Here is a 22,102-nt window from a genome sequence, read left to right as displayed (position 1 = left end):
CTCAGACATCCTGAAGTACTTCTGGTGTTGACCTACACTTTCTGTAGAAGTAAGGATGATATGGACCAATACCCTTTTTTGGGTGTAGGGGGAATTTTTAGGTGGACTCAGACCCATGAAAATTTAACAGATGTTTCTGAGGTGGCTCTCCCAAAAAGCACAGACTTCAAGCCCTAAGCACAGGTACAGTGTGTCCTCTGTTTGGTTCTTTATAGTCCATCTAACTTGAATTTATTGCCAAACTCCTGATCACAGGAGCACTCACAGACATTCGGTATTGTGTTCAGTTTATCACTATTGGGATTATTGTCAAATGTGCTGATCAAATGAAGTAAATTATACACCTATATAACTAGTTAAGGAAGGTCAACCAATTTAAAAGATGTTTTTTATATACTACATGATGCAGCTTCACAGTTCTGATGTTAAATCCACAGTAGTCACAGTTCTGGCATTAAACCTAAATTTACTGATTTGTTTTTTTTCCTCTAGTCGTTGCATTTCAATGCAGTCCACAACAGACTTGATTCCTTTTTATCCACCAACTTTGTATGTAGCTAAATTAAACCACTGGTCACTTGTGATGTTGACTAACACTTACCTCTATGGGGAGGAATCTGATAAAAGAAAACAAAAACAACCAATAATTTAGACATTTGCTACCTGATGTCTAAGCCTAAAATTACACTTTCTGCAGTAATGTCTCATAAATGGAGCTCAGATAAAAATCTGGAAGTTTATATTAAGTCCCCAAGGGTTGTAATTTCAAAGCATGAACGGTTTTATTGCTAACCTCAAAAAGCTAGACTGGCTCCTGTGTTAAGCCTAAATAATGATCTTCACTTCCACAAGCAGAGGGGAGTATAAACTAGTGGATATGGCCATGGCTGCAAAAGAAGGGAGAGCCTGGTACTAGATGCTTCAGGGGATGGTGCAAGAAACAATATAACGGACAATTGCAGAATAAATGACTTAATGCCAGTTTCTTAATCCTGCTAATTAGTGGTTTATCATATGCCCTGAAACAAGAGGATTTAGGCTTTAGCTGCTTTTTTAAGCTATCTAATGTTACTAAAGATATTCTTATTATTCATACTGTCCAACTCTACATATTAACCTTTCTTGGCACCATTGGAAGGAATATTAATGTTGACACCATTTAATAAAGGCTTGTCTACAAGGGAAATCATTCCTAATTCACTGTTTCTGATTTATTTTGGAATAAATACGTCTATACATGGAGTTAGCGTGCCAATGACAGCATCTTATGCTGAATTATCTTAATCCTTTTTGTGGTTTAAGCTAATTGAGATAAGGAATTCTGGAATAAGAGAATCTACACCTGAAATGAGTTAGGAATAGTTAATCTACTTTATATTCACACCCTACTTTATTCCAGATTGTCTTTCATGTAAAGACAAGCCCTAAAATAACTCTTTTGTAAGAACTGTATCCAATGTGGTGCTTAATCAAATGCTGCTCTCAGACCAACCTCTGCAAATACAAATGATTTCAAAACAGAGAGCCAAATTTTGCCTTCAAGTACCCAATATAATCCCCAGTGATGGTCCCTGATATTCACTGTTAATGCCAAAGTTCCTGTTTTCCTTTTACCTGAATCTAATTCCCCCCTCCCCCTATTTTGTCTTAAAAGCATAGTAAAAAGTCTAAGCCCATAAGAGCTGACATGGCAAATCACATCTGTGTGCTTAAAAGCTTTGTCCAGAAACGATACAGAACAACTTTTACATTAGCTGCCTTGCCAAACAAAATCATTACTTTTCCCCCATGATACCCAGAGACACTTAATCACATCATGACTAGAGATTTTCATTTTCACAGAAGAGATTGTTTTAGTATTGCTATAAATCTTCCTGCTAGTGAAATGAATGTTGCCATTATAATCATAGCAAGAGAGAGAATCCTACTATCTTCCCATTTGAAGAAACATTAACTTCTCTGTTGTGACTACCAGTGCTTCTATTTAATGAGAAATCACTTTGATTGACAACTGTGTACAGGATATTGAGCTGAAGTGTTTGTTCATTGAACTCAATGCAATGGGAAAAATACTTATTGCCCTGCTTATCCTGTTAAATAATGATTATGTCATATTTGATAATACATTATTGCAACTGTCTTTTTTTTTAATCTGTGATGTTTCTTAGTACTAAAAATTAAAGGGGCCTCCTCCCAGATTGTAGTTATTATTTCACTTGTGTCAGAGATCTAGAGAGATGAAGGATGATCATGTGGTTAGGGTGTTAACCTGGGACTTGGGAGACTCAAGGTCAATTCACTGCCATGCCACAGATTTCCTCTGTAACCTTGAACAAGTCACAGAGACCTTGTCTACACTACCCACTTAAGTCAATGTAACTTATGTCACTCAGGGGTGTGAAAAAGCCACCGACCTAAGTGCTGTCCACACTAATGCTAAGTCCCGCCGACACAGCTTCCACCTATCGCTGAGGTGGAGTAATTATGCCGACGGGAGAGCTCTCCTGTTGGCATAGCGCGTGTTCACCAGATGTGGTGCAGCTGCACCAATGTAGCACGATAATGTAGACTAACCCTTAGTCTCACTGTACGTCAGTTCCCCCGCTGTAAAAATGGAGGAAAGCAAAGTTCAATAACTTTTAATGCATATTAAGAGTAAATATCCAGTAGTGGAAACAGACACACTGAATTTCTTGAGATATATGAGGGTTGGCTGGATCTTGCAGGCCAAATCCTGCTTGACTCATTCACAGTAGTAGTCTCATTGAAGACAATGAAACAGACAAGTTGTTTGTTTGGCCCTACTCCTGTATAATGGTAGAGAATAAAAACCTCAAGGAAGAAAATAAAAAGAATAGCAGGGACAAAAAGTGTCTGAACAGTGATATAGACTTTTCCTTTCCAATGGATTCTCCTCTCCCAACCCAACTTAAATCAAACAATGGACATACAGCATTCTGTAAACAGATCGACAATTGTGCGACACAGGGGCCCATTTTTGATGGACAATTTTATGCTTATATTTAGTTCCAAACAATCAGCAACCAGACTTTATGTTACTGGGTGAGTCTGGTGAATTGGGAAGCAGGACCAGATTATGCAGAAAAGCTTGTTAGAAAGAGTAATATCTGAGTTCAAAGAAACTAATTATATTCTAATTTTCACCATAACAGTCACAGTGCATGCACCAAAGCTACTACTCCCACCTTCTGCCTAAACCTGAGAGACAACTTTTTACTGGGGCTTCCTTGCAGTCCCCACAGGTACCCCTGCAAACTGTGTGCACACACCGATACAGCAGTCTGACATTAGCCACAGTACAATCTAGACTGTTGAACAGCTGTCTCCTCTCAATTCTCCATCCTGGGGTGCCTTTTACACTGCCTCACTGTGAGAATAACTACTCCTGATCTGCTCACAGTCACTAGCCTGTAAATTACTCCCAGTTGCATTATATGTGTGTTATAACCAGCCACTCATGAATTACGTTACAGGGCGATATCAGAAAACTCTCAATCCCAGCTCTTTCCTTCTGGACAATACAAGCTCTTAGAAAGTCTGTCATTATCTTAATAGAAAATGATATGTACAAACCCTGTTATCTCAAATGGAGGTTCCCAAACACTTCAACCAAACACACTGGTTTAGATAAAACAATAAACAAGTTTATTAACCACAGAAAAAAGATTTTAAGTGATGACAAATAATGAGGCATAAAAGTCAGGATTTGGTTACAAGAAAATAAAAAGTAAAAATGCAACTGATATCTAACATAACAAGCTAGGTGAATTCCAAGTAAAATGTCTCTCTCAATCTCACCACATGCTTTTGCAGTCCCACTGGCTGGAATCTTTTCAGCCAGAAACCCCCACCCCTTCCCCGCACTTCAAAGCGGTCTCTTTTCTTCAGGTGTTGTGGCTGCCATGGATAGAGAGAAAGGGAGGAATAATTTGGGGCATATGTTCCCATTTTTTATACTTTTCTTCCTCTTTGAGAATGATCTGCAGCTGGGATTTGAAAGTGTGTTGGGACAGGAACTTCCAGTTGTTCCTTTGCCAAGATGTAAATTTCTCACTCACACCCTCCTTCCTGCCAAAGAATGATACCTCACAAGGCATACTTTGTACTAAATTTATCGTAGTCTTGTAAAAAAGGGACCATAGGGATACAGACTATCACAAGCAGCATTTTGCAGGTGTAAATACCTGATCCCACTCTTCAAAAAGTCACACTCTCAATTTGGAACCATTGAGACCAGTGTGTTTTGAGGGTGCAAATGCTAACACATACATGTGCATATGTGCAAAGTATGCAAGATGGCTTATATAGTTTTGTATAAACAAATATGGAGCCAAAGGAATTAAAACTTACATTTGTGACTGAATGCACCCCTGTATTCACACCCTACACACCACTGTAATAATCTTTGTATAAAATATGCCTTGTGAGGTATCATTTGAAAACTAATAACTCACTGGCCAATAATATCACGGTGAAATATATGTAGCAACATTTTAGGTAAAGTTATTAACATAAGCTGAAATGTGATTGCCAGACAAGTCTGGGGAGTGGATAAACCAGTTTCTCAAATACAAAGGATGAGCTGATGCCTCTAGCCAGATGTCAAAGCTGATGGGCAATCACCTATCGAGTCGCCATTCTTTGGCAAGGAAGAGGGTCAGGAACAAACTGATCTGCATTTTAGCAAACAACAGCATGGAACCTCTTTCAGCATGAGACTCCTTGTCTCCATCCTCACAGTGGGAATGAACTTTATCTAGGGGTAACCCTGAGAACAATTATTTCAAAGGGGGACTGAACTATAAAGTAAGGGGCAAAACACCTCAAGTATCTCTCCCTATCTGTCTCTCTTTCTTTTTCACCTAAGACACCAAAGGAAGCAGACATTTGATTTTGGGAGAGATCCTGACCTGAAATTTGGTCCACCCTGTTGCTGGGGACATGTGGTAAGAATTTTATCTTGAACCAAGTCTAGTTAGTTAAGCTTTAGCACTGGAAAGTGTTTCATCTTTATTTCTCTTGTAACCAATTCTGACATTAATAACTTGTACGTGTACTCACTTAAAATCTCTCTCTGTAGCTAAATAAACTTGTTTTATTCTTTAATCAAAACAAATCCAGTGTTGTGGTTAAACTGGGCTGTGTGGTTACGCTATTTAAAGTAGCAAACTGGTGGACCTTGACCCCTTACAGGGGCAACGGACCTAAAATATCTGAACTGTCCGGAAAAGGGCTGTCCAATGCAGAACACATTTGGGGGGGAAATCTGGGACTGGGAGTGTATTGGGGTCATTCTGCAAGTGGTAACCAAGGCTGGTGGAAGCCAACGAGTGTGACTGGAGCGTGCTGGCAGGCTGCAGCTACACATAGACACTCTGGATCAGTGCTTAATTTGTAATGAAAGAGGTGCCGGGGCTCAAGCAATTTTTTTTACTTTCATAACTAACATGGCAAGACCAGAGGTGTGGGGGCTATGAACTGCCAAGCCTGGAAGTGCTGGGGCTCAGCTTTGGCAAGCCCTTGCACAAATTAAGCACTGCTCAGGGTGTGACCTGCATGCTGTTTGGCTGTTTGTGCAAAGCCTCCATTGGGAGCTGCAGCAGCAAAGAATTGTGAGGCACTCCAGTTTGCAGGGCAGGTGGTGACACAGTCCCTCACTGATCTGGATTACGCCTTGGAAGATCATACCACCCTAAAGCACTCAAAAGATTCCTGAACCTTCCCTCATCTAACTGGCAGACAACCTGGGGTGAAATTTGACACAGAGAATAGCATAGATTTTCTGCCAATCAGAACTTCACTGCCAGGTGTTGGTATCAGTCTTTTAAAATGTACCTTTGCTCAGAAAGGGAGCTGTAAATATAGCAATTTGTTGCTGCACAAATTGATTTTCTTGTTTTGTCAATCAGACATTTTATGGACTTGATTCATCGTTGCTCTGTTACACCAATTTTATGCCAGAGAGGGGAATCAGGTCCTAAATATTTAATAACAAAATGATTTTGTTAGTATTCACATTGCAGAGCTAGTTAAATTTTGGAACAGTGAAGCTGTGCTTGATGCTGTCTCATGCATCAGCAAGTAGCCCAATCCAGTAAGCCTGGCACAGAAAAACCTTTGAGACTTGCTAGCCAAGGAGAATACTGATTTGGGCCCACAGTTGCCAGTGAATTCTGATTGCATGATATTTATGTTGATGAAGCTGTGCAATGCAGAATATGCAGAGCTTTATGTTCAGACTCTACGTTCATGAGAGCCCTACCAAGCCTTTCCTGTAAAAAATGAGCAAATGTGATACGACAGCTATTAATGGGTAATAAAACTTGCAAAGATTCTCAAGTTCCATGTTTAAGACCAGCAACCAGCACTCGCAGTGCCCTTAATCCACCAAAGCACTTAAGCATATAAGCAGTGCCAGTGAATGTCTTTTAATTGACTTCTGTAGGTATTGGATCCGAGTTACACCAGTTCAAACACTGATAGCAGAAGAGATCCCTCAAACTCCTATTTGGTTTATGAACAAGGAAGGGTCTGATTCTCCTCTCATTTACACTGGAGTAAATCCACTAAAGTCAATAGATTTCTACCTGATGTGACAGAAGAATCAGGCCTCGAACCTCCTGAGTCTGAGAAATCTGCTCTGTGTCCAAAGCTCTGCCTTACAACTTAACTTGCTTTTTATTTGTGTTTGACGTTTCTGAGGCTAAGTTTTGTTACTGATGATTAATCTTGGATAGTGCGCTGATGAGATGAGAAGATACTGTATAGAATGCCTGTAATTGTGTGAAAAATTGAGATGGAAAACTCCACTGATAGCTAGTTGTTGGGACAGGTGAAGTAGCTTGCTGCGAGGGGATACATTAGTGCATCAGTAAGACTAGATTTTACACAGTGATTAAACCCCAAATAATTCATCACTACTGTTTGTCTTTATCAAGTCTAAAACAGATAACTGCTCTAAGGGCAAATGACTTCTCTCCGTGCAATGAAAACAAAAATAAATAGCTGAATCCAATATTCCCAACACATCTGAAATTTCCAAAACATCCCCAAGCATTTTCCTTCTCATTAACTCTGTTAAGCCTATTGACTATATAGTGTCACTGTCGCAAATTTTAAATGATGCAAGAAATGAAAAATACCTGCTAGGTTTTTTGTGGATTGGTTTAGCTAAATTAAGAATCAATGTAACTCTTCCCTGAATATTAAATGAAAATCTGTCAAACTCTTTTTGTCAGTAACATTCACTGGGTTTTAACACAAGATAAAACTTCCTTATGCTCAGCTAGGACTGGAACTAGGAGTACCAAAATCATACAGGCAAAGCCAGGAGACAGACCCCATGTACTCATCCTGGGAATAAACAACAGCAAATAAAAGTTCTGAGCCTTTTCACCTTGCAAGCCAATCTGTGTGAATGCTTACTTGCTCAGGGCATTGTCACTAGCTGCCTGAGCACTGAAAACCAAGATCTGGCAATTGTTACATTTGTCATACCATTGCCTGTGCAGGTTCCTAATAGAACTACATGTGACCGGGACAAAGTAAGAGATTCAGTCAATTGGAGGGAAAGGAGAGAAAATTTTCTGTCTACACTTCTTTACATTGGCAAGGTGTTCAAACACTGTGATGTATATAGACCTGGACATACAGAAAGCCCTCCATGTACTTGTCAAACCCAATGTGTGATAGTGAATGGGTAGTAAGACATGTTTCTATATACGTATTTGTGGTTTAAAACATATATTCTAGTTTACTTTTCATTTTTTCTTTCCTAACTGGAGTCAGAGGCTTTGATTCTCATCTCACCTCCACTACTGTAAATCAGAAGTAACTCCACTGAAGTCAAGAGTTACAGTGGTATAAGAATTGGATGTGGTCACTACAATATCTTCAATCCCCTCTTTCACAGACACAGTGAGGGGAGACTATCCTACCCCCTGGCAAGTCCGTCCTGGTGTCTAGTGGCAGAGGTAAGGGTACGTAGGACACAACAGAATAAAGGTGGCTAATGAGGCTCTCTACTCATGTCAAAAGTATAGGATTGCATTTTCCCCTTATTATTTTGTCACATATGTCACATATGTACAACAAAGAGCACAGATAACTGCAATTACTACATAGCTCTTCCAAAGGGTTGTGATTAGTTTCACAAAGAAGCAGGGGTCCTGATTCTCTATTGAAGTCAAAATGTAAAACTCTAACACAGTAGAGTATCAAACTCCAGGCTCTCAAAAAATGCTATTTTCATATGGCTACTATTAAAAGTGGGAGTGTATCATGCTTACAAGCCTTGCAACTGAAGTTAGAGCCATGACAAACAACGTATCTTCTGTGGCTATGTCTTCACTGACAAAAAAGGGGTGTGGTTTTTGTTCAGTATTTTGTTGTTTTATTATGGGATAATTAATGGAGGTTAGCTCTCTTGCTGTAAAAGTCTAGTGGAGTCAAAGCACTGTAGTTTTACCATGAGGTAAATGAGGTGAGGTGAACCACAGGATGGGACTATAGCACTGACCCCACCTAAGCCATTTCATGGTAAACACTGCAAGTGTGTTGGCTCCACTTAGGTTGTTACGGACTGAGAGCTAGCCAGCATTAGTATCTCACTGTGTTTATTTAAAAAATAATTAAAACCACCAGCTTTGTGTCAGTGAAGGCAAAGCCTGTATTGACCCAAGAGTTAATAACATCCTATTGGAGTGCCTGGGAAGATAAGGCATGTCATGCAAGACTGGAATCCTAATAAAAGCTTGTGAGGATGAGTCCATTGGGGTGACAATGATTAGGCAGCAGTATCTTGGAATCAATTCTCCCATGAAAACTCATAGGGCTGCATCACTGATTGTAATCTGATCATCTAGCAAGGGATGTTAAGACTAACAAGGGTTTCTTCAGGTATGTTACCAATAAGAAGAAGGTCAAGGAAAGTGTGGGCCCCTTATTGCATGAGGGATGCAACCTAGTGACAGAGGATGTGGAAAAAGCTAATGTATTCAATGCTTTTTTATTTTGCCTCTGTCTTCACGAACCAGGTCAGCTCCAAGCACATCGTGGGGAGAAGGAGACCAGCCCTCTGTGGAGAAAGAAGTGGTTCAGGACTATTTAGAAAAGCTGGATGAGCACAAGTCCATGGGGCCGGATGCGCTGCATCCAAGGGTGCTAAAGGAGTTGGCGGATGTGATTACAAAGCCATTGGCCATTATCTTTGAAAACTCATGGCGATCGGGGGAGGTCCTGGATGACTTGAAAAAAGGCTAATGTAGTTCCCATCTTTAAAAAAGGGAAGGAGGAGGATCCGGGGAACTACAGGCCAGTCAACTTCATCTCAGTCCCTGGAAAAATCATGGAGCAGGTCCTCAAGGAATCAATTCTGAAGCACTGAGAGGAGAGGAAAGTGATCAGGAACAATCAGCATGGATTCACCAAGGGCAAGTCATGCCTGACTAACCTAATTGCCTTCTAAGACGAGATAACTGGCTCTGTGGATGAGGGAAAAGCAGTGGACGTGTTATTCCTTGACTTTAGCAAAGCTTTTGATACGGTCTCCCACAGTATTCTTGCCGGCAAGTTAAAGAAGTATGGGATGGATGAATGGACTATAAGGTGGACAAAAAGCTGGCTAGATCGTCAGGCACAAGGGGTAGTGATCAATGGCTCCATGTCTAGTTGACAGCCGGAATCAAGCGGAGTGCCCCAAAGGTCGGTCCTGGGGCTGGTTTTGTTCAAAATCTTCATTAATGATCTGGAGGACTGCGTGGACTGCACCCTCAGCAAGTTTGCAGATGACATTAAACTGGGAGGTGCAGTAGATACGCTGGAGGGTAGGGATAGGATACAGAGGGACCTAGACAAATTAAAGAATTGGTCCAAAAGAAATCTGATGAGGTTCAACAAGACAAGTGCAGAGTCCTGCACTTAGGATGGAAGAATCCCATGCACTACTACAAACTAGGGACCGAATGGCTAGGCAGCAATTCTGCAGAGAAGGACCTAGGGGTTACAGTGGATGAGAAGCTGGATATGAGTTGACAGTGTGCCCTTGTTGCCAAGAAGGCTAACGGCATTTTAGGCTGTATAAGTAGGGGCATTGCCAGCAGATCGAGGGATGTGTTCATTCCCCTCTATTCAACATTGGTGAGGTCTCATCTGGTTTTGGGCCCCACACTACAAGAAGGATGTGGAAAAATTGGAAAGAGTCCAACGGAGGGCAACAAGAATGATTAGGGGGCTGGAGCACATGACTTATGAGGAGAGGTTGAGGGAACTGGGGTTATTTAGTCTGCAGAAGAGAAGAATGAGGGGGATTTGACAGCTGCTTTCAACCACCTGAAAGGGGGTTCCAAAGAGGATGGATCTAGACTGTTCTCAGTGGTACCAGATGACAGAACAAGGAGTACTGGTCTCAAGTTGCAGTGGGGGAGGTTAAGGTTGGATATTAGGAAAAACTTTTTCACTAGGAGGGTGGTGAAGCACTGGAATGGGTTACCTAAGGAAGTGGTGGAATCTCCTTCCTTAGAGGTTTTTAAGGTCAGACTTGGCAAAGCCCTGGCTGGGATAATTTAGTTGGGGATTGGTCCTGCTTTGAGCAGGGGGTTGGACTAGATGACCTCCTGAGGTCCCTTCCAACCCTGATATTCTATGATTTTATGATCTAGCTTCTCAGTCAGAGGAAGTCTCCAGAGCTGCGAATAATGTCACTCTGGGGGCAGATTCTGACACGCTACTCATGCTGAGTAGTCAACTACTCTGCAAGTTGCCACATTGATTTCTGCGAGTCAGATACTGCTCAATGTGAGCTAACTCTGACCCCTGAGAAGGAGGATTGGATGAAATTTGTTCAGTTTTCTCTGTTAATTTTTTTTTTAAATATTCAGTACTATTTGGGAACGTATCACTAAGCAATTTTCAGCTTGGTCAAATCTCCCTCTCCCATGAAACAGAACATAAAAAATCATTCTGGTCTGCAAAAATAAACCCCATTCACAAAAACAACCTGGTCTGCTCCCTTCAGAAAGGGAGGGGAATAGGGATGCGTGAAATGTTCACAGCACACTCACACTCCCCTCAAATCAACAGCCAGGGAGAGGATGCCCCAGGCTTTCTTCAACAAAGACCATATCCACACTGAGATGGCGACACAAACAATCAGACTGTGGCAAGCTGGGGTGTGAATCTACGCTGCAGTAGCCTGCATCAGTCTAACTGTCTGTGTGGACCGTGCTGACATGCTTGAACAGTTTGTGAGGGCTCTGAGCTTTGAAACAGGTCTAGCTCAGTGCTCCAATGAAGTGTTAATTGTCAGCAAGTGCTACAAGGACAGTTAGTCTGCAGCAGGTTATGGCCGGGCAGATTCACACCTCAGCTTGCCATGGGCTTGCAGATGAGCACTCTGCTACTGTATACTAGTAAAGCACTCCTAGTGTGGACACAGCTCATACCAGGAAAGCTTTGCTTTTACTGCTATAGTTTATTCCACACACACCCAGCCCACGTGAAACAAGCTTTACTGGTAAAACTGCAGTTTGGCCAGTATTGCTGCATCTACCCTAGGGGTTTCTGCTGGCATAGTTGGGTAGTTCAGAGATCACGCCTCGTCACACCCCGGACCAATGTAAGTATTCCAGCAGAAGTCTGGAGCGTAGGCATATCCTATATCTATGCAAGAAAGTGTTAGCTAATATAGAATCGAAAGAATTGGAATACTTGAGTTGGAAGAGTTATTGCAGGGGATGTGCTGTGTTGCTACAACCACTAATTCTTTACTTGAATCTGTTGCTTCTCAAGGAAGTCTCCATTTCCAAACTAAGCATGGGGGGGGGGGAAATTGAGTGTATGAAGCTCAAGTGAAGTGATGTGGGTCAAATACTTGGCAGATTTTTTTTAAAAGATATGTCTAGTATTATTAAGGGTGGAGGGAGGACTCTTTTCCTTTCCACTCTCTTGTGCAATCATGGGGGTATGTTCGGGTAATAGTTTTGAAACTATAAGAGAAATTAGAGAAAATGTATGTTCTGAAAATGTTTCCGATCTCAACTGAGGTCTGTAGATATTACTGTAATACCAATTAATAATAATGTCAATGGAAGTGATGCTCAAATAAGGACTGAGTAAAAATTGAGTAAAGACTTCAGGAATCAGCCCCATACACGTATGGCTATTTCATTTGCAGTTTAAACAGATATAGCAAAGATAACAGATGTGCAAAACATTTCCTAGGATCAATAACTGACTTGAATGAGTTGATGCTCCAAAGCACCGTTTATTAACACCCCTCAGTCTTTAGATTCTAGAAAATGTGCTGCTCTTCCAACATTAACTCCTCTTAATTAAATGCAGATGCAGATGAAGGAAAGCAGCCTTTTCAAGTATATTTGCTAAAATATGGTAGATTTCAAAAAAGACTATGTCACACTTCCTGGTATGGGACACAGCTAAGAGCACCAATCTCAAGTCAGACTGCCTGGAAGCAGGGCATGTACCCCAAAGAAATGGTATGGTCTATCAGAAGATTTCACCAAGCCAGTAACAAATGTGTGCTTCCAAAATACCATACTAGTTATTCTGAAGCTACAAATAGTCTCCTTCAGGCCTTCTAGCTCCTCATGCACCACCCAGACAAACCAGACTTCTGTGATAAATGATTATTAAAACCAGAAATCACATATATTAAGTTCTTCCAGTTCCAAAGAACCAGACATCGCCCCTTTCCCACTTCCACTGCCTCCCCCCATCAAAATATACTTCAGATCTTACCCAAAACCCATGCTGGTAAGCCAATCCTTTAGTAAACAAAAACTAAAGGTTTATTAATATTAAAAAATAAGAGACTTATTAAATGGTTAAAGTGAATAATACACATTACAGTTGATTTCAGAGTTTGTAGATCAGGATAATAGCAGTGATCTGTTAACTTGCAATAAGTCTCTCTGGATCTCCCAAAAGACTGGGGGGTCCTTCGTCCATTGTTCAAAGCTCTTCTTGTTAGAAATCACAATCCAGAGATGTGGAGCAGGAAAGAGGCAAAGTGATTCACAGTCCCCACTTTTATATACCCAGCCCACGTGCACGGAAAGTTACTGGCACAAACATGGAGTCTTGGATCACATGTCCTTACATGCCATTGCTGAGTCATGGGGCAGCCATTATCTCTGTGCCCTCTGAGGCATCTTCAGGAGGGGCTCACTGAAGAGTTGATTCATCTTAATGGGCCATCAACACATGTTATTCAGGAACCCAACACCTTTGAGACACAAACCATAGGAAATATTCATAACTTCAGATACAATGATAATACATGCATATGAACAGGATAACATTGGAAATGTTGTAATCTATTGAACTATGATATCTTAGGAGGCACACTTTGCATAAGATTTACCACAACTGTGTAACAATGTTGATACAACAGTGGTGATTAGTGTAAATATTTTCATATTTATTTTTATACAGACTACAGATGGACTGTCTTTTTAAATAGTGTAAAATAACGGATGATGGCTGAAGTGGAAAGCATGGAAACACTTTTTTCCATTATAAAAATCTGTCCATCCTTTCTGGGAACAGCTCTAATACATGACTGGGGACAGAAGGTTAACATGGCATATGAAAATACGTATTGTTCAAAAGAAGTGACTTGAAGTGCTCTGGCGGAACACAGAAGTATGAAGTGACTTACCCAAAGGCACACTGTAGGTCAGTGGTACAGCTGGGAACAGACCTCTAATGAGGGCACTTCACTGGCAACGTTAAAGCACTGCTGCGGCAGCACTTTAATGTGACTTGTGTAGTCATGGTATAGTGCTGGGAGAACTCTCTCACAGAGCTCTAAAAAACCCACCCCCATGAGGGGAATCGCTACCAGCGCTGGGAGAGCGGCTCTCAGTGCTGGTGCACTGTCTACACTGGCACTTTACAGCGCTGAAACTTGCTACGTTCAGGGGGATGTTTTTTCACACCCCTGAGTGAGAAAGTTGCCAGTGTAGACAAGCCCTGACTCTCTGTCCAGTACCTTATATCTATATCACACAGCCTTCCCTTCAGTGAGTTTTCCTTGAGTGAGTACTTCATGGTTGGGCCCATAGATAACTGGGAATGTTGAGAAAAATAAATAAGTTTCAATTAATTTGTAGGGGACACATCTTGCCTTGTGCATTAGCCAATCCAGTTGCTTGAACCATTTCTTATTAATTAATACTGATAAATAATTTCCATCAGTGGTTTCAATCTGGCAGTCAGCCCATTCTGGCACTGACCGTGTCCTTGTTAGGGAATATTTAACAATTGATGTACCATATGGTACGACACTATGCTGCTTCAAACATCTTGACTGAAGTGCCACTTCTCATACAGGAGACCACCAGGTCTTAATGATCTAAAACAGGGGTCGGCAACCTTTCAGAAGTGGTGTGCCGAGTTTTCAGTTATTCACTCTAATATAAGGTTTCGCATGCCAGTAATATATTTTAACATTGTTAGAAGGTCTCTTTCTATAGATCTATAATATATAACTAAACTATTGTTGTATGTAAAGTAAATAAGGTTTATAAAATGTTTAAGAAGCTTCATTTAAAATTAAAATAAATGCAGAGCCTCCCAGACCGGTGGCCAGGACCCGGGCAGTGTGAGTGCCACTGAAAATCAGTCTTCGGCATGCATGCCATAGGTTGCCTACCCCGATCTAAAATAATGTTTTCGCTGTTTAACACACAATGTTCTAAACTTCTTCCATTCAGACATGTTTCTTGGGCAGATTCGTTTGTTTCAATGAGTAGCTGTGTTTCGGGTCTGGCTTTTCCCCCCTCATTTTCATTGTGCATTGCTGCAAACCTCATTATATTTATGTCACTGGGAAAGTTAACCATAGTCGGGGTGAAAGCCTTCTGCTATTTTGATGCAATCCAAATGCAAGGTGTCTGTCTCTGAAGACAACTGTTGATTCTTCTTTTACTACTTGGATCTTTCTCAGACATTAAAAACTATTAATTGAATTCTAAAATCCTTATTCAGTCCTTCTTGAGGCAATTCTAACTGAAACAAAAGAAGTTTCTGAAAATAAAAACGTATGGCTTGATTGTACCTTTTAGACATGGCCCCTAGAAAGGGGTAGAGGATAATTGCCCCATCTCCAGCGGAGAAAAGGTAAGTGCACTGAGGCTGAACACCCACTGCCCCATTCTTTCATGGGGTGCAGCTCACACCCCATGCACAGATGGCTGGCCAGTTCTGTAGTCCTGCTGCAGAAGTGGGAGGCAGAGCGCTGGTTTCCCTTCTTTTGGGGCCCTGTGAAGCCTCAAAAGACAGTAGAGAAGGAGCAGTCCCATCTGCTCCCCAATTCTGTCTGGCCCTTCCACAGACCACAAAGGGAAAGAGGTTCCTCATGCTGTTGACGCAAAAGGGGTGAGGCAGAATCTGGCCTGAGAAAGCATTTCAGGATTCAGCCCTGGATGTACAACACTGGACAAGAAGCACCTGTGAAGCATCTGGCACTGGCCACTGTAAGAGGACAGGATACTGGGCTAGATGGACCATTGGTCTGACCTACTATGGCTGTTCTTATGTTCTTAAAATTCAAAGGATGTTTGGATCTGGGGGGTTGGTTCAAAGCTATCTCAAATTGAGTCTACTTCATTAACATTTTGACTCCTGACAGGAAAAAATGAATGTGCAATATTCTGAGATCAGCTGCTGACATTTTCAGCAAGAGTGCAGAGCTGGAGTTTTGCCAGCCCTAAACTGGATGTGAACCTCAACATTCTGCTTCTATTATTAAACTCTGTATGCCTGAATGGGTTCAGAATTTGGCAAATCACATTCATCTGTCTGTTTATAATTGTGCTTATGGTGCAATGATAATTGCAGTACAGCCATGGTTGTGTTATAGAGCTCAATTTTAACATGCAATTTAAAGCTTTATTTTGTAAAAATCTCATTGAAATGGCAAAAATCAAAACAGAATATAAACCTTGAACACTATTTGAATTTTTCATTGTGCTTTGATAAAGAAAAGAATGACACAGAGTAAATCAGAGTTTAAAAATCACTGCTTTTGTGCCATCCCCCCCACCTCACATTAGATTGTCTCACTTCCTTTTGCAAGAAATCTAAAACACCCTGGGATCTGTCCTTTGGCCACACAGTTGCTCCTCATGTGCCAAATTCCAAGAATACCAATTATACATCGGGAGTATTTTCTAAAGAATATTTTATAACTTTTTAGCCATCACAGAAAATGTGTGCCAAGGCAAACCCACTGAACTGTAATTTCACTACAGATCTGACATGGCCCAAACATCAGCACTCCCTTCCAGGGGGAAGCTTAAAAAAAAAAAAAAAGAAAGACCCATCAGCAATATGTACCCCAGCTTCATCAAACCTGCACTCTAGCTCACAAGATTAATACTGCTGAGGTCATTAAGGCAAAATAACTGTCTGAATGCATGGAATGTAGAGCTGGGTTTTTTTGATTCGCTGGCAATGAAAAACAAAAGTTTTGTTTCAAGTCAAACTGAAAATGAAATTTTGGGGTGAATCAAAAAGTTAAAAAAAACTTTCTGACTAGGGTCAAAATGAAACATTTTGTTTTAATCTAACCTAAATTTTTTTTTGTTATGATTTTGGACCTTTTTACAAAAACAAAGCACCACATTCACAAAACACCAGGGAGGGGAGGAGGGGAAGGTTATTAGCATGATTTCCTTTATATCCTTTAGCCCAGTGGTTAGAGCACTCACCTGGAAGAAGAATGTTTAATCCCACCACGCCCTTCTGCCTGATGTGGAGAAGCGACTTATGCCTGGGTCTCCTGTAACGCAGCCTGGGGAGTGTCCCAACCCAAGAGCTATTCAGGTGGGGGGTCTCTCGGAGTGTCTCCTACTGAAGAAGTTCCACTGTGAATAAATAGTCATTGGAGCAGGGATTTGAAGCTGGGTTTTCTGCAGCCTAAGTGAATGCCCTAAGCACCAGGCTACAGAGACATTCTTATGAATGCCTATGACTTGCCATTATGAATTACAATGGCTAGTAACTGAGTCAGGGAAAGAGACCTTGTCTGCTGGATTCTCTGCCAGATGAACTGCATAAACGCTGATGAGGCCTAAGAAGTGGTGTGGGACTTAGGCCCCTCATGCAAAGCACATAGGGAATGATTGTGTATTTGGGGAGAAGATAATTTGGGGTCACATTTAGGAAGAACCACTAGTTTATCTATCTTAAACATTTTGCTTCTGCTGCAGAGAAATTATAGACTTCACATAAGTTACCAAAGTTTACAAGCAATCTAAAGGCTACAACCTCTGAGGGAGAACTCAATGAGAGAGCTGCTTATAATGTTAAAGAGGCAAATAGGAGGCTTAGTGCCAGAGGAATATGTATGGTGTTTGGTGGTTTCCCTCACTCAACTGGTTTGAAGAATGTTCAGTAATGTCATTGTAGGAAGAAAGCATTACATAAGCCAGTGGGTCTGTGAAGATTCTGTTGAGGGATAAAGTTAGAGGTAAAATAAATTTGAAGATTGACATGGTTAACCAATAATTGATGTTCAAAATAAAGAGCATAGGCATGGAAGAAGAGTTACAATTACTGGAGAAACATAATGTATTTCTTAAACAGTCACCTTTGGAAAATGAAACTTGGTCTTCTAAGACACCTGGTTGCTTTTGAAAATTTTATCCAATGTTGTCTTTTACTTCTGACCTACTTCCAGTGAGACATCATGTACTGAAGGGGAAAGCTGAGGCACAGAGAGATTGAGTGACCTTTCTCAAGGTCATTTAGCGAGTCTATGGCAGACCTGGGAATAAAAATCACCAATGCTCCTGCACCAGTCAGCTTAGGACCAAAACTAGAAAGAAAGAAAGAAAGAAAGAAAGAAAGAAAGAAAGAAAGAAAGAAAGAAAGAAAGAAAGAAAAGCGAGGTTCAGAGAAGAAATGCTTTGATTTCTGTTCGCTTACCAAGACACTTGAGTGTATCTTTATGCTGCTAAACTCCTGCAGAAATCTTTGAAAGCTGTAACAAATCCCCCCCACACACACAAATTCAAAAATCTCACAAAATTCAAAGGTGTTTCTATAGAGATAGATACTTAACTTTATATATATATAATGTTATATATATATATATATATATATATATATATATATATAAAGAGTCCTCATCCATTTAAGTATGTCCTAAATCACTCATTTTATTTTTGACAATGACAATTTGGCAGCAACTGGACGAAAATCCCCTTACTGGCAGAAATTTAAAGGAACAAACAAACTACAGGTCCAATTCAAAAGTGCTTGATCATTCTTTACTCATACAAAACTCTCATTGCATTGACTTTGGGAGTAGAAAAAGGATTTCAGAACTGAATTCAATTTTTAAAGTTTTTCTCTTACCCTTTACTGTGTGCTATGCTCAAACTTGAAAAAATTATTTATTTTCCTACCAATTTTGATTTTTCTCTTCTTTGTTTCTAATGAGGAAGAATTAATATGGCCATTTAAAAAAATTCTGCAAGAAGGATGCTGATGTCAGCAGAAATGTGCACGTCTGGGAGACGTGTTCACTATTTCATTGTTATTATAAATATTTTGATGTATCGCACAAAAAACTTATTTTTAATTTCTTGACAAGTAACTGGTGGCAGTTATTGTTTTTTTCATAGGCTGGAGGTCACTTTCTGAACACAGACAAAATTCTCACTATAAAACTTTAATTTTATTATGCTCTGGACAATACTTTTTGGCTCGAAATATGCTGTAAATTTGGTTGTCATTGGCTAGGCTTCTGGATTCAAAAATCACAGGTTAATGTGTTTCTTAGCCAGTAGGTGAACTGTGTCAGAAATTATGATCACGTGAATAAATGAAAAACAATCCATTTTTACAGTCACTTATGTTCCCTGTAACTGCGTCATTCTTGCACAGAACATTGTGGAATACTAGCTGGGGTCCCTGGGAGCGTTTAAAAGTAATTCTTATTTTCATGTCTGAATCACCTTGATGAAATTGGTCTGTGGCTTTTTCATATTTTAAATTAATGTTTTTATGATCACAGTGTCACAGCTGGGCTGGGGTATCATATACGTCACTGAAGGGAATTGTTTTGTTTTTTATCCAAGAATTGTAATCTCAATCTTGTTCTCTTCTTTGATCTACTAACGACTGTTTTAATTGTACAGAGATGTTATAACCCTTCTGTGTGCTAATATATTTTCAGTTGGTTTAAAGATGAGGTAGAGGCTGACACACATGATATTAAGTATGATTTTACTGTAGCATGGTATTATTAGAAAGAGATTTCCAAATGTAAAAATCAAACCTTTTTTTTACCAATGTCCTTTGATCTGACCAAGTCTGCATTTCTGATTATAATATTTAGTCTGTGCATGTTGTATTTCTTATGGTGAATATCACTGATATTCCAAAAAAAATTATAAGCCCAATTATTTTAATATGCTTATTATTTTCATGTAATATGTCTTCATTTTCACATAATTTTTGTTTCCAAAGGCCTGTACCCTGTGTGTGCACCCCACCACACATATATGGAGATATACCTATCTCATAGAACTGGAAGGGACCCTGAAAGGTCATTGAGTCCAGCCCCCTGCCTTCACTAGCAGGACCAAGTACTGATTTTGCCCCAGATCCCTAAGTGGCACCCTCAAGGATTTAACTCACAACCCTTGGTTTAGAAGGCCAATGCTCAAACTACTGAGCTATCCCTCCCTCGCTGACCATACCAGCCCTGAATGCTAATGTTTTACACCTGCTTCATGGTGTTCAAGTGACTACACAAAGTTCAAAGACTCAGGTCAAGAGAATCATCCATAATTCCTTGTCTGCAATCCCATTAGACTGCAGAAGTATGAAGTCATGGTAGAGACTGAATTGCAAAGGTAACTTCTGGCCCCAAACCACTCTTAAGCCACTCAATACATAGGGTGGATAGGGAGAAAACTTCCATGACAAGAAAACAAGACACTAGAAATGTGGTTTAAACTAGGCCGCAAGTCTGTTAAGTAACATCTGGAAACTATCCATCAATAATTCATGCAGTGCAGATCATCTTTCCTATTGTAATCCATTCCACCTAGTGGAGGGCTGGCATCAGCCCAGCACCCCATTAACCTGGTACCTACATGGTCAGTGAGATCCCACTCCCCTTCTAGAAGGTTAAAGGGTTGGGGTGTGGGGGTTGTCTCTTCACTGTATCAGACATTAGGAGCCCCAACTCCATTCCCCTCCTTTAGGAGCTGCCTTCTCCTAATCCACTTCCAATTCTACTTTATGAGGGAACTGGATGCTTACTGAACAAAGCACCTGCACTGAGCACCTGCCAACTTGCAACAACATGATTTTTACAGCTTAGCGTACTCACTGGGTCCCTGGGCTGCTGAGAGGAAGGCAAATAACCCCACTCTGCCCAGGTCAATCGGGTAGTGAAGGAAAAATTCTTTCCCAACCTCCCAAAAGGTGACTAGTGTGATGTCCACAGCACGGTCCCCAGACCTGGTCCTACTTTAGTCCCAAACAGGGAGGGGAAGAGGGGAAACTTTTCTTCCTGAGGCTGACTGAAGCCCCCAAGCATGGGGAAGAGTTCATCAGCGCTCCCCTTGGAGGCACAGGAGCCAAAAGACTTATGCTGCACTTTCTCTCCAAATAATCAACCAGAGAGCCGCCCTCGTCAAGCCCACTAGGAGGTGGAGTGCTCTTGAAGAGGGGAGCGGGTGCGTTTCTTAAAGGGACCAAGGGTTTTCTTTCCCCTGCTGACTAAGACAAAGGCCCCCTCCCCACCAACACCACTGCCTGTGAGGTTGTAGGGAGGTGACATTTCTTTGTTTTCCCAGGTGCTTACATTTTGCCAATAACCATGATTTTTGGAAATGACCTTTTTGTATCCTAGGCTCATTGCCCCCAAAAAAGCAGATTTTGTGGATGGTCACGTTTCTGTCTTAACTTATTTAAAGGGGACCTGCAAAGGGAGCAAAACGTAGTGTGTGGGGGGTCAGATTCTTTTTGTTATTGTTTTTAAGAGGTGATGGGGTGGAGGATTGATTTGTTTAGTTTTTACATTAAAAATGTGGTCCTATCTAATCTGGAAGATTGTGATAACTCAGGGCTCAGCAACCGATGGCACACAAGCCAATTTTTACTGGCATGCTGCTGCCAGCCGGGGTTCCATCCACCGGCCCCGCTCAGCCCACTGCCGGCCTGAGTGAAAGGAACCCCCAGCCAGCAGCAGGCTGAACGGGGCCGGCGGCCAGTACCCTGGCTGGGAAGGGGCCGGCGGCTGGAACTCCAAACCATCAGCGGGTGGAGTGGGGCCGGAGGACAGAACCCCAGCCCGGCAGCGGGCTGAGCGGCTCAGCCCACTGCTGGTCTGGGGTTCCATCCGCTGGCTCCTGCCAGCCAGGGTCCTGGCCGCCGGCCTCGTTCAGCCTGCTGCCGGACGGGGGTTCCTTTCACTCAGGCCAGCAGTGGGCTGAGCAGGACCGGTGGACAGAACCCCGGCTGGCAGCAGCATGCCAGTAAAAATCAGCTTGCGTGCCACCTGACGGTCTGGCGTTCCAGTTGCCGGCCCCTTGCCAGCCGGGGTCCTTGGCCATTGGCCCCACTCAGCCTGCTGCCCGCCTGGGATAGCAGCCGTCGGCCCTGCTTACCTCGCTGACGGTCTGGGGTTCCAGCCGCCCGGCCCCTTGCCAGCCGGGGTCCGGGCCTCCGGCCCAGCCTCCTGGCGGCCTGGGATACCGGCAACCAGCCCAGGGCTCTGCTTCTGGCCTGGTCCCAGCGCTCTGCAGTCCTTATCAAAAATTACACTACAATTAGCTTAAAAACTTGAAAACTTAAAAACTTTGTCTATTACAGTAATCGTTAAAACATGTATAATGTTAATAAATACATAGGTTTGATGAAACAAAGTAGTTGTACTTACGTGCCTGTGCTTAATTTGTGTTTGATGATTTACCTTCTAAAAAAATCTTGCATATCTCGCACCCCCAGAAAGGGCATCTTGCACCCTCAGGGGGTGCGTGCACCCCAGGTTAAGAACCACTGCACTAAACTGATAAGATCTGCATTTTAATTTAAT

The 22,102-nt window shown here is 41.6% G+C and overlaps 1 long non-coding RNA gene across 1 annotated transcript; it reads right to left on the bottom strand.

The window, feature by feature from the left end:
• Positions 1–12,987: 12,987 nt before the first annotated feature.
• On the bottom strand, positions 12,988–21,760 carry LOC128825044 (uncharacterized). The gene is made up of 3 exons (XR_008442583.1): positions 21,675–21,760; positions 16,755–16,896; positions 12,988–13,264 (listed from the first exon to the last, which is right to left on the bottom strand). It is a non-coding gene; the product is annotated as an uncharacterized LOC128825044 (long non-coding RNA).
• Between the last annotated feature and the right edge of the window lie 342 nt (positions 21,761–22,102).

The sequence above is a fragment of the Malaclemys terrapin genome, chromosome 1 (genome assembly GCF_027887155.1).
Source record: "Malaclemys terrapin pileata isolate rMalTer1 chromosome 1, rMalTer1.hap1, whole genome shotgun sequence".
NCBI lineage: Eukaryota > Metazoa > Chordata > Testudines > Emydidae > Malaclemys > Malaclemys terrapin.
This window is presented reverse-complemented; position numbering and strand designations above follow the sequence as displayed.